The sequence below is a fragment of the Rutidosis leptorrhynchoides genome, chromosome 11 (assembly GCF_046630445.1).
Source record: "Rutidosis leptorrhynchoides isolate AG116_Rl617_1_P2 chromosome 11, CSIRO_AGI_Rlap_v1, whole genome shotgun sequence".
NCBI classification, from domain to species: Eukaryota; Viridiplantae; Streptophyta; class Magnoliopsida; order Asterales; family Asteraceae; genus Rutidosis; species Rutidosis leptorrhynchoides.
The window spans coordinates 394,599,242-394,611,461 of NC_092343.1; positions in this window are offsets into that span (position 1 = coordinate 394,599,242).

A 12,220-nucleotide genomic window follows, 5' to 3' on the forward strand; every position below is an offset into this window, starting at 1 on the left:
GAAAGCTCTATTAGATGTGTGTTGATTTCTGTTAATGAAATAGGTGGATTGCATTGACGGTTAAGGAGTGATATTGCTCAATTCATGCATATTTTTAGTCGCAATATCAGGCCCAAATGTTATGATTTTATTGTATTCGAGTAGTTTTCAGGTTTGTAATTAGTTAAAATGTCCAAAGCGTCGAATGAAATGTTATTATGGATTTTCAATGATATAAAGATTAAAATGAAGATAAAATGAAGATTTCTAATGAGCAACAAAAGAGTACAACATCGCGCCTCAAGACTACAAGTTAAAATGATCGAAATCACGAAATCTGTGCGCCTGCAAGAAAAAAATCATAACTAAATCATACGGACTCGAAAAAAGGTGAATCAGGTGTCCAGACGTCCGTAACTCAAAAATCTACAACTTTCAAGAAGGAGCCTTACGCTAAATGCGTACATATCTACGCGAAACGCATACGTTTTAGACCAGATCTAGATTTAAGTTAGTGGGACGGCTGCTTTTGAGTTAAATACTATTACCTTTACACCAAAAGTACAGCAAAAACAGATCAAGATTGGATATTCCAACTTTTTAATTAAAAGACTACTACCTACTACTTCATTTACAGAATATATACGGAGTACTACTGGGAAGAAAACAAGTACATATAGAGGTAGTAGTTAGGATGAGGAACTAGTTGAAATTAAGTCAATTATCAATTCCAATCTATTATATTGAGTATTACGTATCATTTATTTTCTTGGTCCATCTCACATTAATTTCTAAGTTCAAATAAGATAGTTTCAATATTGTACGGGTATTATTGTTTATGTGCACGGGTGCTGTCATTTCCATTTTCTACCATTTGTAATCATTAAATTGAAGACCTTTTGTAAGTTTGTTACTTTCATTTTTATTATTGTAATTGTTACTTATTATTATGTTTATGTTTATGTATTATTATTTTCACTCCCGTATCATTATCATGATTAGTTAGTAAATTCCAATAGTGTTCGCTTAGATGTAGATTCCATTAAAATTATCGTTATCAATTTTTATCATTATTATTATGTTTGTATATTTATATTTTTATGTTTACCCTAGTATAATGAGTAGCTAATTTCCCTAGTGTTCACTTAGATGTAGAGCCCCTAGTGAAATGGATTGCTACCTTTTGTAAAAGTAAAAATGTAACTTAAGTATTTTTAACATTGAGCCTAATTAAAAAAACCATTATTATGTACTTGGATAAATTAATCCCTGTCACTTAATTTATTAGATAAAAATAACGAAAGTTATTTTTATTTATACAAATTAAGCTTCAACATTAAAAGTGATTTAGACAAACTCATGAATAATTTACTAACACTAAATTAGAAATAAAGTTCGGTGGTTTGGGTAATATCATTAGGTATATAATAGTGAAATTGTAAAAAGGGAAACCATTATGATATGGGTTTTGGCGAAAGTCAAAACTGGGTTGGGTCTCAATTTAAATACTTGGGGACTATTAACTATCTAAATAAGATCAAATGAAAATTAGACTTAATTTAGCTAGTTGAAACTTCAATTATTCGAAAGAAAAATATAAGTTTTATACTAAACATTTTAATAGAGCTTAAATTCAAAACAATCCATGGATCTAGAGGTGTTACATTTAAGTAAACACTCCCATTTATATATTACGATTTATTATTATTATTATTATTATTTATTTACGTATTATTAGACTGATAAAATCAAAACAAAAAAATATAACCAATTTACCAGTACTGTTTTGTCACATTACTTATACCATACGCGGATCGTGTAGAAAATCACATGAAACGCGTAGCTTCAAAAACATACGCGAAACGCGTATATAATTACGTGAGACGCGTAAGTACAAGTACCAGTACTGTTTTGATTTTTATTTAAATTTAATTTTTAATTAATTACTTTAATACTAATATTAAATATTAATTTATTTCAAGTCATAATATTTATAATAGTATGTAGTACATTAATTCACCTTTTATTAATTTAAATCCGGTAATTTTTATTAGTTGGTAATTATAGTTAATTTGATTTAAATTGTATTTCTATGTTATAATAATAAATTCTTAATCCATTATTATTATTGTTTTAGTTAATTAAAATCCAAAACAAACCCCTTTTCTACTAGATTAACTATCGGTAATTTAATCTCTTGAACTCCATTCTCCCTGTGGAACGAACCGGATTTACCAACAAACTAAACTACGCGGATAGGACTAGTTGCCTATATGTGTGTGAAATCAACCTGAATTCATTAAAACACCACATATACAATAAATCAATTTGTGTAATAAAATAACTCAAATCCGTTCATAAATAAAGGTATAGTTTCAACACATCAACTTTTTGGCGCCGCTGTCGGGGAGAAGTTGTTCATTTAGGAATTTAATTACTTTTAGTTATTTGATCCTTTCGTCGGGATTTATTTTCCTACGAAAGTTCTGTTTTATTTTTTCTCTTTGTTCTTTTTAAATTTCAACTAGGTTCCAGTCATACTGTAATATGGATGATTTTGAGAATATGACCATGGAAAATCTTTTTAATGCCCAACAATTTAATCAATACTCTCAAACAAGTTTTGAAGATAATTGGTGCGATTCATCTATGTTTAATAGGGTTAAAACTATATATATTTGTGAAAATTGTGGAGGTTACCATTTGACTGGGGAATGTGATTATCATATTTCCATGGATCAAATGGAGAGTTATGAACCCATGAACTATATATGGAATGAATATCAAGAGAATAACTCGAATCCAGATTTTTGTTATCCAAACCAACCTTATTACGATTCCCCACAAAATTATCAACAATACCAATTTTCTAACCAAATGCCACAAAATTTTCAACAAACTCAAAATGAAGAAAATTACTCGTATGATTTTCAAAATATTATGATGAGTTTTATTGAAAGTCAAACCGAAACTAGGGAATTACTAAATCAACAATGGCAACAAAATCAAACATCTATTCAAAATCTAGAAAGAGAAATGGAGCGTTTGTTTACTATTCTTTCGGAAAGACAATCGGATGATTCATCGATTGAGTCTTCATATTGTTATCCTAACCCTATTTTACAGGTTCCAATTGAACAAATAGTTAAACAGGAGGACAAGGTGCAAATTGAAATTGTAAAAATAAATTCACAGGAACCTCTTGAATTAAAAGAATATGAAACCTCTATGAAATATATAAATAGGATAATTTCAAATGAATATGTAGTGAATGGAAAGAATAAAGATGAGGATTCTAATTCCGAGGTTGAAGTGGTAGAACAGGTTATTCAAACACCCGAGAACTTTTCAGTTTATAATAATTCACTCGGGTATAATTGTGATAATGAGGAGGTCGAGTTGATGAAATCATCAGGGTTCATTGAGGATGAGGAGTTTAATATATTAAAACCACTTGAGGAGTCACCTTCTCATGTTGAATTCGTATATCCTCAAGAGATTAACACTTGGAATACCTTTAAAGATGATCCATTTGGGCAGGATCCACCTAGAAGAATAAAATTTTTATTGCAAGCCGCACTTAGAGAAGAGTTGTGCGTTGACTCTCGGGTTGAGTCATCCTTTTTCGGTCAACTGAAAAAGTATTTATTTGATATATTATATATCACCCGAGATGTAAATGAATGGCTCACTCTTCTGATTCGTGGAAGTTTCTCCACTGATTTTACATGTCGTCCGATAAGTATAGAAAAATTTGACCCCGCTAGGCAATAAAGTGTGGGGTCGAGTCGAGAAAACGACTTGTTGAAAAAATCATGTTTTGTGTGCCTTAAATTCATTATGTGATTTATAATATTAAAAAAAATAGAGTGCATTTAATTCTTATTAAATTTGTGTGATTTTTAAAAAATCTAAAAAAAATAAATAAATATTTAATACATTAAATTTTAAAAATTAAATTTTAAAATTTATGAACGGATAAAGATTAGGCATAATAGCCGAAATTTCCTTTACCTAAAAGAAACATAAATTTTATAAAGGATATTTTAAAATTCTAATTACTTACAGTTATATAATAATAATAATAATAAAATTTTTTTATGGTGTGTTTTTAATTTATTATGCTTTTGTTTAACAAAGACACAAAAATTTTAAGTGTGGGGTAAAAAATTTTGTACTATAAATGTACAACCACATCTTGTGTGTGATTAACATTGTTGTTTGACAGGTACTTACGATGATGATGCATTCAACATAATGAAACACCAAATTTATATTGTGATATAAGGATTGGATATGTTCATACGATAAGCATTTTACGATCTCCAATTTTTAACTAAGGAAGTTCTAACTACCTTTACATTTTTTTTGTCCTCTCAATTTTATATTTTTTATCTGATTTTTTGCAATGAGGGCATTACAAAATCTTAATTGTGGGGTGGGGATATAAATTCTAGAGAACTTAGAATTTGGTCATTTTTACGAAAAATTTTGAAAAATTTTAAACAAATATACATCAGTTATTTGATTAAAACATATAAAATGAAAACCATGTATAAGGGAATTTATAAACCCATATGTTTAGAACCATTTTTCACGTGTTTCTATGAAGTTTATTGCAGATATCATTGCTTTGGAATGTATAAACCTGAATATTCCATTAATGTGAATAATAAAGGATGAATCAAGTCCATCCTTTAAGGAAGTAAAATCTTCTAAAATGACACACTTGCTAACTTATGTTAGAAGATGTAGTCCAGAACAGCTGTAGGTTGACGAAAAATCTTGAAAAGTCATCTCTATCATCGGCTGGAAATCCACCTCACCTCAGCATCAAACAGGGTTTTTGGTGGTCAGACTTATCCTAACCATGAGATGGATCTGTCTTGTACAATGGGGGGGGCACAATGCAAATTAGCTTTTAAGACTAATGAATCTAATCCCCAGATGGATGATCTCCGTAAAGATCAAACGCATCTATGTTTGACCGCGGTCAACATACATATGCCATAACAGATTGAGGTGTGCAAACTCATGGTTCACCAATGATATTTGGACACAATATAAGTTTCTTCTAAAACTTATGCTATTTTATGAACTATATTGTGTAAAACCATTTTTAGGACACTCGGTTTCAAGTTCCATGATACTTCAATTATAGGGGCGAGTAGCTTGCTAATCGCCGACTGAGACTACGGTTTTCAGTTACCCTCAACCGGAATTTGAGGTTAAAATCGGAAAACGTGTCTAGTGTAAAAACTAGCATGACATTTTATAAAATCATAAAACATTTTCACAAGGTCCAATTTTCCCTAAGGATCCAAATTTTTAAACCTTAATCACGAGTTTCATGTTTGTTTCTGTTGTCAGAATTTCATTTCGTGTGGTGTGCGTGTGATTCAATAAAAATTGTGTAGTGTTTCCAATTTATTTCATAAAGCGTGTGTTTTCATTTCGTGTGGTGTGTGTGTGATGAATGACTGATATGGAAAAATATGTAGTGTCCCGAGTCTATTAAAAACTTTTATTGCTTGAGGACAAGCAACATTCAAGTGTGGGGTAATTTGATATTGCTCAATTCATGCATATTTTTAGTCGCAATATCAGTCCCAAATGTTATGATTTTATTGTATTCGAGTAGTTTTCAGGTTTGTATTTAGTTAAAATGTCCAAAGCGTCGAATGAAATGTTATTATGGATTTTCAATGATATAAAGATTTCTAATGAGCAACAAAAGAGTACAACATCGCGCCTCAAGACTACAAGTTAAAATGATCGAAATCACGAAATCTGTGCGCCTGCACGAAAAAAATCATAACTAAATCATACGGACTCGAAAAAAGGCGAATCAGGTGTCCAGACGTCCGTAACTCAAAAATCTACAACTTTCAAGAAGGAGCCTTACGCGAAATGCGTACATATCTACGCGAAACGCGTACGTTTTAGACCAAATCCAGATTTAAGTTAGTGGGACGGCTGCTTTTGAGTTAAATACTATTACCTTTACACCAAAAGTACAGCAAAAACAGATCAAGATTGGATATTCCAACTTTTTAATTAAAAGACTACTACCTACTACTTCATTTACAGAATATATACGGAGTACTACTGGGAAGAAAACAAGTACATATAGAGGTAGTAGTTAGGATGAGGAACTAGTTGAAATTAAGTCAATTATCAATTCCAATCTATTATATTGAGTATTACGTATCATTTATTTTCTTGGTCCATCTCACATTAATTTCTAAGTTCAAATAAGATAGTTTCAATATTGTACGGGTATTATTGTTTGTGTGCACGGGTGCTGTCATTTCCATTTTCTACCATTTGTAATCATTAAATTGAAGACCTTTTGTAAGTTTGTTACTTTCATTTTTATTATTGTAATTGTTACTTATTATTATGTTTATGTTTATGTATTATTATTTTCACTCCCGTATCATTATCATGATTAGTTAGTAAATTCCAATAGTGTTCGCTTAGATGTAGATTCCATTAAAATTATCGTTATCAATTTTTATCATTATTATTATGTTTGTATATTTATATTTTTATGTTTACCCTAGTATAATGAGTAGCTAATTTCCCTAGTGTTCACTTAGATGTAGAGCCCCTAGTGAAATGGATTGTTACCTTTTGTAAAAGTAAAAATGTAACTTAAGTATTTTTAACATTGAGCCTAATTAAAAGAACCATTATTATGTACTTGGATAAATTAACCCCTGTCACTTAATTTATTCGATCAAAATTGTAGTGACCCGAACTTTTCCATGTTTATATATATATTAAATGAAATTGTTATTTACATGATTAAGTGTTTCCAACATATTAAGCAATCAAACTTGTTAAGACTTGATTAATTGAAATAGGTTTCATATAGACAATTGACCACCCAAGTTGACCGGTGATTCACGAACGTTAAAATTTGTAAAAACTATATGATGACATATATATGGTTATATATATAGTTAACATGATATTATAATAAGTAAACATATCATTAAGTATATTAATAATGAACTACATATGTAAAAACAAGACTACTAACTTAATGATTTTGAAACGAGACATATATGTAACGATTATCGTTGTAACAACATTTAATGTATATATATCATATTAAGAGATACTCGTACATCATAATATCATGATAATATAATAATTTAAAATCTCATTTGATATTATAAACATTGGGTTAACAACATTTAACAAGATCGTTAACCTAAAGGTTTCAAAATAACACTTACATGTAACGGCTAACGATGACTTAACGACTCAGTTAAAATGTATATACATGTAGTGTTTTAATATATATTCATACACTTTTGAAAGACTTCAAGACACTTATCAAAATACTTCTACTTAACAAAAATGCTTACAATTACATCCTCGTTCAGTTTCATCAACAATTCTACTCGTATGCATTCGTATTCGTACTCGTACAATACACAGCTTTTAGATGTATGTACTATTGGTATATACACTCCAATGATCAGCTCTTAGCAGTCCATGTGAGTCACCTAACACGTGTGGGAACCATCATTTGGCAACTAGCATGAAATATCTCATAAAATTACAAAAATATGAGTAATCATTCATGACTTATTTACATGAAAACAAAATTACATATCCTTTATATCTAATCCATACACCAACAACCAAAAACACCTACAAACACTTTCATTCTTCAATTTTCTTCATCTAATTGATCTCTCTCAAGTTCTATCTTCAAGTTCTAAGTGTTCTTCATAAATTCCAAAAGTTCTAGTTTCATAAAATCAAGAATACTTCCAAGATTGCAAGTTTACTTCCAAGTTTTCTAAATCCATTCCAAGTAATCATCCAAGATCAACAAACCTTTGTTACTTACAGTAGGTTATGTTTCTAATACAAGGTAATAATCATATTCAAACTTTAATTCAATTTCTATAACTATAACAATCTTATTTCGAGTGGAAATCTTACTTGAAATTGTTTTCGTGTCATGATTCTGCTTCAAGAACTTTCAAGCCATCCAAGGATCCTTTGAAGCTAGATCTATTTTTCTCATTTCCAGTAGGTTTATCCAAGGAACTTGAGGTAGTAATGATGTTCATAACATCATTTGATTCATACATATAAAGCTATCTTATTCGAAGGTTTAAACTTGTAATCACTAGAACATAGTTTAGTTAATTCTAAACTTGTTCGCAAATAAAAGTTAATCCTTCTAACTTGACTTTTAAAATCAACTAAAAACATGTTCTATATCTATATGATATGCTAACTTAATGATTTAAAACCTGGAAACACGAAAAACACTGTAAAACCGGATTTACGCCGTCGTAGTAACACCGCGGGCTGTTTTGGGTTAGTTAATTAAAAACTATGATAAACTTTGATTTAAAAGTTGTTATTCTGGGAAAATGATTTTTATTATGAACATGAAACTATATCCAAAAATTATGGTTAAACTCAAAGTGGAAGTATGTTTTCTAAAATGGTCATCTAGACGTCGTTCTTTCGACTGAAATGACTACCTTTACAAAAATGACTTGTAACTTATTTTTCCGACTATAAACCTATACTTTTTCTGTTTATATTCATAAAATAGAGTTCAATATGAAACCATAGCAATTTGATTCACTCAAAACGGATTTAAAATGAAGAAGTTATGGGTAAAACAAGATTGGATAATTTTTCTCATTTTAGCTACGTGAAAATTGGTAACAAATCTATTCCAACCATAACTTAATCAGCTTGTATTGTATATTATGTAATCTTGAGATACCATAGACACGTATACAATGTTTCGACCTATCATGTCGACACATCTATATATATTTCGGAACAACCATAGACACTCTATATGTGAATGTTGGAGTTAGCTATACAGGGTTGAGGTTGATTCCAAAATATATATAGTTTGAGTTGTGATCAATACTGAGATACGTATACACTGGGTCGTGGATTGATTCAAGATAATATTTATCGATTTATTTCTGTACATCTAACTGTGGACAACTAGTTGTAGGTTACTAACGAGGACAGCTGACTTAATAAACTTAAAACATCAAAATATATTAAAAGTGTTGTAAATATATTTTGAACATACTTTGATATATATGTATATATTGTTATAGGTTCGTGAATCAACCAGTGGCCAAGTCTTAATTCCCGACGAAGTAAAAATCTGTGAAAGTGAGTTATAGTCCCACTTTTAAAATCTAATATTTTTGGGATGAGAATACATGCAGGTTTTATAAATGATTTACAAAATAGACACAAGTACGTGAAACTACATTCTATGGTTGAATTATCGAAATCAAATATGCCCCTTTTTATTAAGTCTGGTAATCTAAGAATTAGGGAACAGACACCCTAATTGACGCGAATCCTAAAGATAGATCTATTGGGCCTAACAAACCCCATCCAAAGTACCGGATGCTTTAGTACTTTGAAATTTATATCATATCCGAAGGGTGTCCCGGAATGATGGGGATATTCTTATATATGCATCTTGTTAATGTCAGTTACCAGGTGTTCACCATATGAATGATTTTTATCTCTATGTATGGGATGTGTATTGAAATATGAAATCTTGTGGTCTATTGTTACGATTTGATATATATAGGTTAAACCTATAACTCACCAACATTTTTGTTGACGTTTAAAGCATGTTTATTCTCAGGTGAATACTAAGAGCTTCCGCTGTTGCATACTAAAATAAGGACAAGATTTGGAGTCCATGTTTGTATGATATTGTGTAAAAACTGCATTCAAGAAACTGATTTCGATGTAACATATTTGTATTGTAAACCATTATGTAATGGTCGTGTGTAAACAGGATATTTTAGATTATCATTATTTGATAATCTACGTAAAGCTTTTTAAACCTTTATTTATGAAATAAAGGTTATGGTTTGTTTTAAAAATGAATGCAGTCTTTGAAAAACATCTCATATAGAGGTCAAAACCTCGCAACGAAATCAATTAATATGGAACGTTTTTAATCAATAAGAACGGGACATTTCAGTTGGTATCCGAGCGTTGGTCTTAGAGAACCAGAAAATTTGCATTAGTGTGTCTTATCGAGTTTGTTAGGATGCATTAGTGAGTCTGGACTTCGACCGTGTTTTCTTTAAAAATGATTGCTTAACATTTTTGTTGGAAACTATATATTATTAACATGTATATATTATGTGATATATTGATCTCTTAACATGTTTGATATTATGTGATAGATGTCTACCTCTAGCACAAATCCCATTGACTCACCTAATAATAACGAAGAGTCGAATATATATTGGACTGATTCACAAGTTCTCGAAGAAGAACCGGAAGAAGAATCAGAACCGGAAGAAGAATCAGAACCGGAAGAGGAGGAACCGGAGGAGGAAATAGAACCGGTGGGGGAAATAATAAAACGGTTAAGTAAAAGAAAATCCTCAACCAACCGACCAAGGTTAATTATGGTCAATGGTGTTTCCGCCAAGGAAGCAAAATATTGGGAGGATTACCAATTCTCCGATGAATTGGATTCCGACGAGAATTCCGATGATGTTATAGAAATTACCCCAACTGAATTTAAAAAGGCAAAAGAAAATAATAAGGGAAAGGGCATAAAAATAGATAAATCTAATTCCAACCCCGATGAACTTTATATGGATCGTCAACCCCCGAAGCCCTTAAATTGTAACAATGACCCGGGAACCTCTAAACCACCAGGTTTTTCTAAACCGTTGTGGAAAACGACAGCTCGTATTAGGGGAACATCATATATCCCTAGAAACTTGGCAAAACGAACCAAAACCGAAGAAGAAGAAACGAGCGAGTCGGAATAAGATAGTTGTATTCGTGTGGTGTAATATATGTAATATAGTGTGCTTATGCTTTATGATATATGTAAAAATTGCTTGTATTAATAAGTATTTTTTTTATATCTAACTCTTGTCTATTTTACAGTATAAAAACACAAAATGGATAGACAACCCAATATTTTAAGAGACCTACCCGGAGACATGATTGATGAAATCTTGTCTAGAGTCGGTCAGAATTATTCGGCACAACTATTTACGGCGAAATCAGCTTGTAAGACATTCGAAGAACGTTCCAAGAATGTCTTGGTTTATAAGAGACTTTCGTTTGAAAGATGGGGGATATCACATTGGGAAACCCATAAGTTACGATGTGTTTACTTTGACGCATATATTGCGGGGAACCCAAATGCTATTTTACGCAACGGGTTAAGAAATTATTTTGACTCAATATATCCGAATATAGGACTTCATGATTTAGAAAAAGCGGCTAACATGCAACATAAAGAAGCATGCTATGCTTACGGGTTAGTAATGTTCGCTTCTCACCAAAGTGAGAAAAAGAACAACGGGCTACAACTATTAAACAAAACGTTCCCACAAGTGACGGAGTCGGTAATTGGGGTAAGAAATGAGGTTTTTAGGTTATTACGAGACTGTTGATCATTACGTAACCCTCGTCCCTTTGACGACGTTACAACACGCTGTCTTATCAACGGCCATAACGGTTATGTTCCACAAGACCAAGGATGGGAAGTAGTCCTAGTAAAACCAGAATGCATGACTTGTTTCTGGACGTATAAATTACGTGTCTTTATTGCCTTTGCTGAACGACTTGTGTACTAGCTAGAATTATCTTCACAACTATCTTGTATCAAAGTTATTGTGTGCTATATTTCATGCTTTATGTAAAATAAGCGGTATTGTAAATTTGTAAAATATTGTATAAAAGTTTGAACGCGAAATATTATTATAATCAGTTTTTCATATAGAATTGTAGTAGTTGAATTGTATATTAGCTACTAAGTATGAACTTAACGGGTAGGTACTACCCGAATTTAAACTTATAAAACGCTAATATGAAGAAAAAGCTTTTATAAATGAGTTCATATTATGCTACGAAATACTATTAACTACTCTTAATATTCTGTATGATTAACTTGTTCCATTTGACTATTTTGAAGAAAATGGCACCGACTACTCGACACACCGTGAATATGAATGAAGAGGAATTCCGTACTTTTCTAGCTTCAAACATAGCCGCAGTACAGGCTGCGCTACATACCAATAATAACCTTGGATCTAGTAGTACAGGAAATCGTGTAGGATGCACCTACAAAGAATTCACTGCCTGCAAACCTTTGGAATTTGATGGAACCGAAGGACCGATCGGATTGAAACGGTGGACCGAGAAGGTCGAATCGGTGTTTGCCATAAGTAAGTGT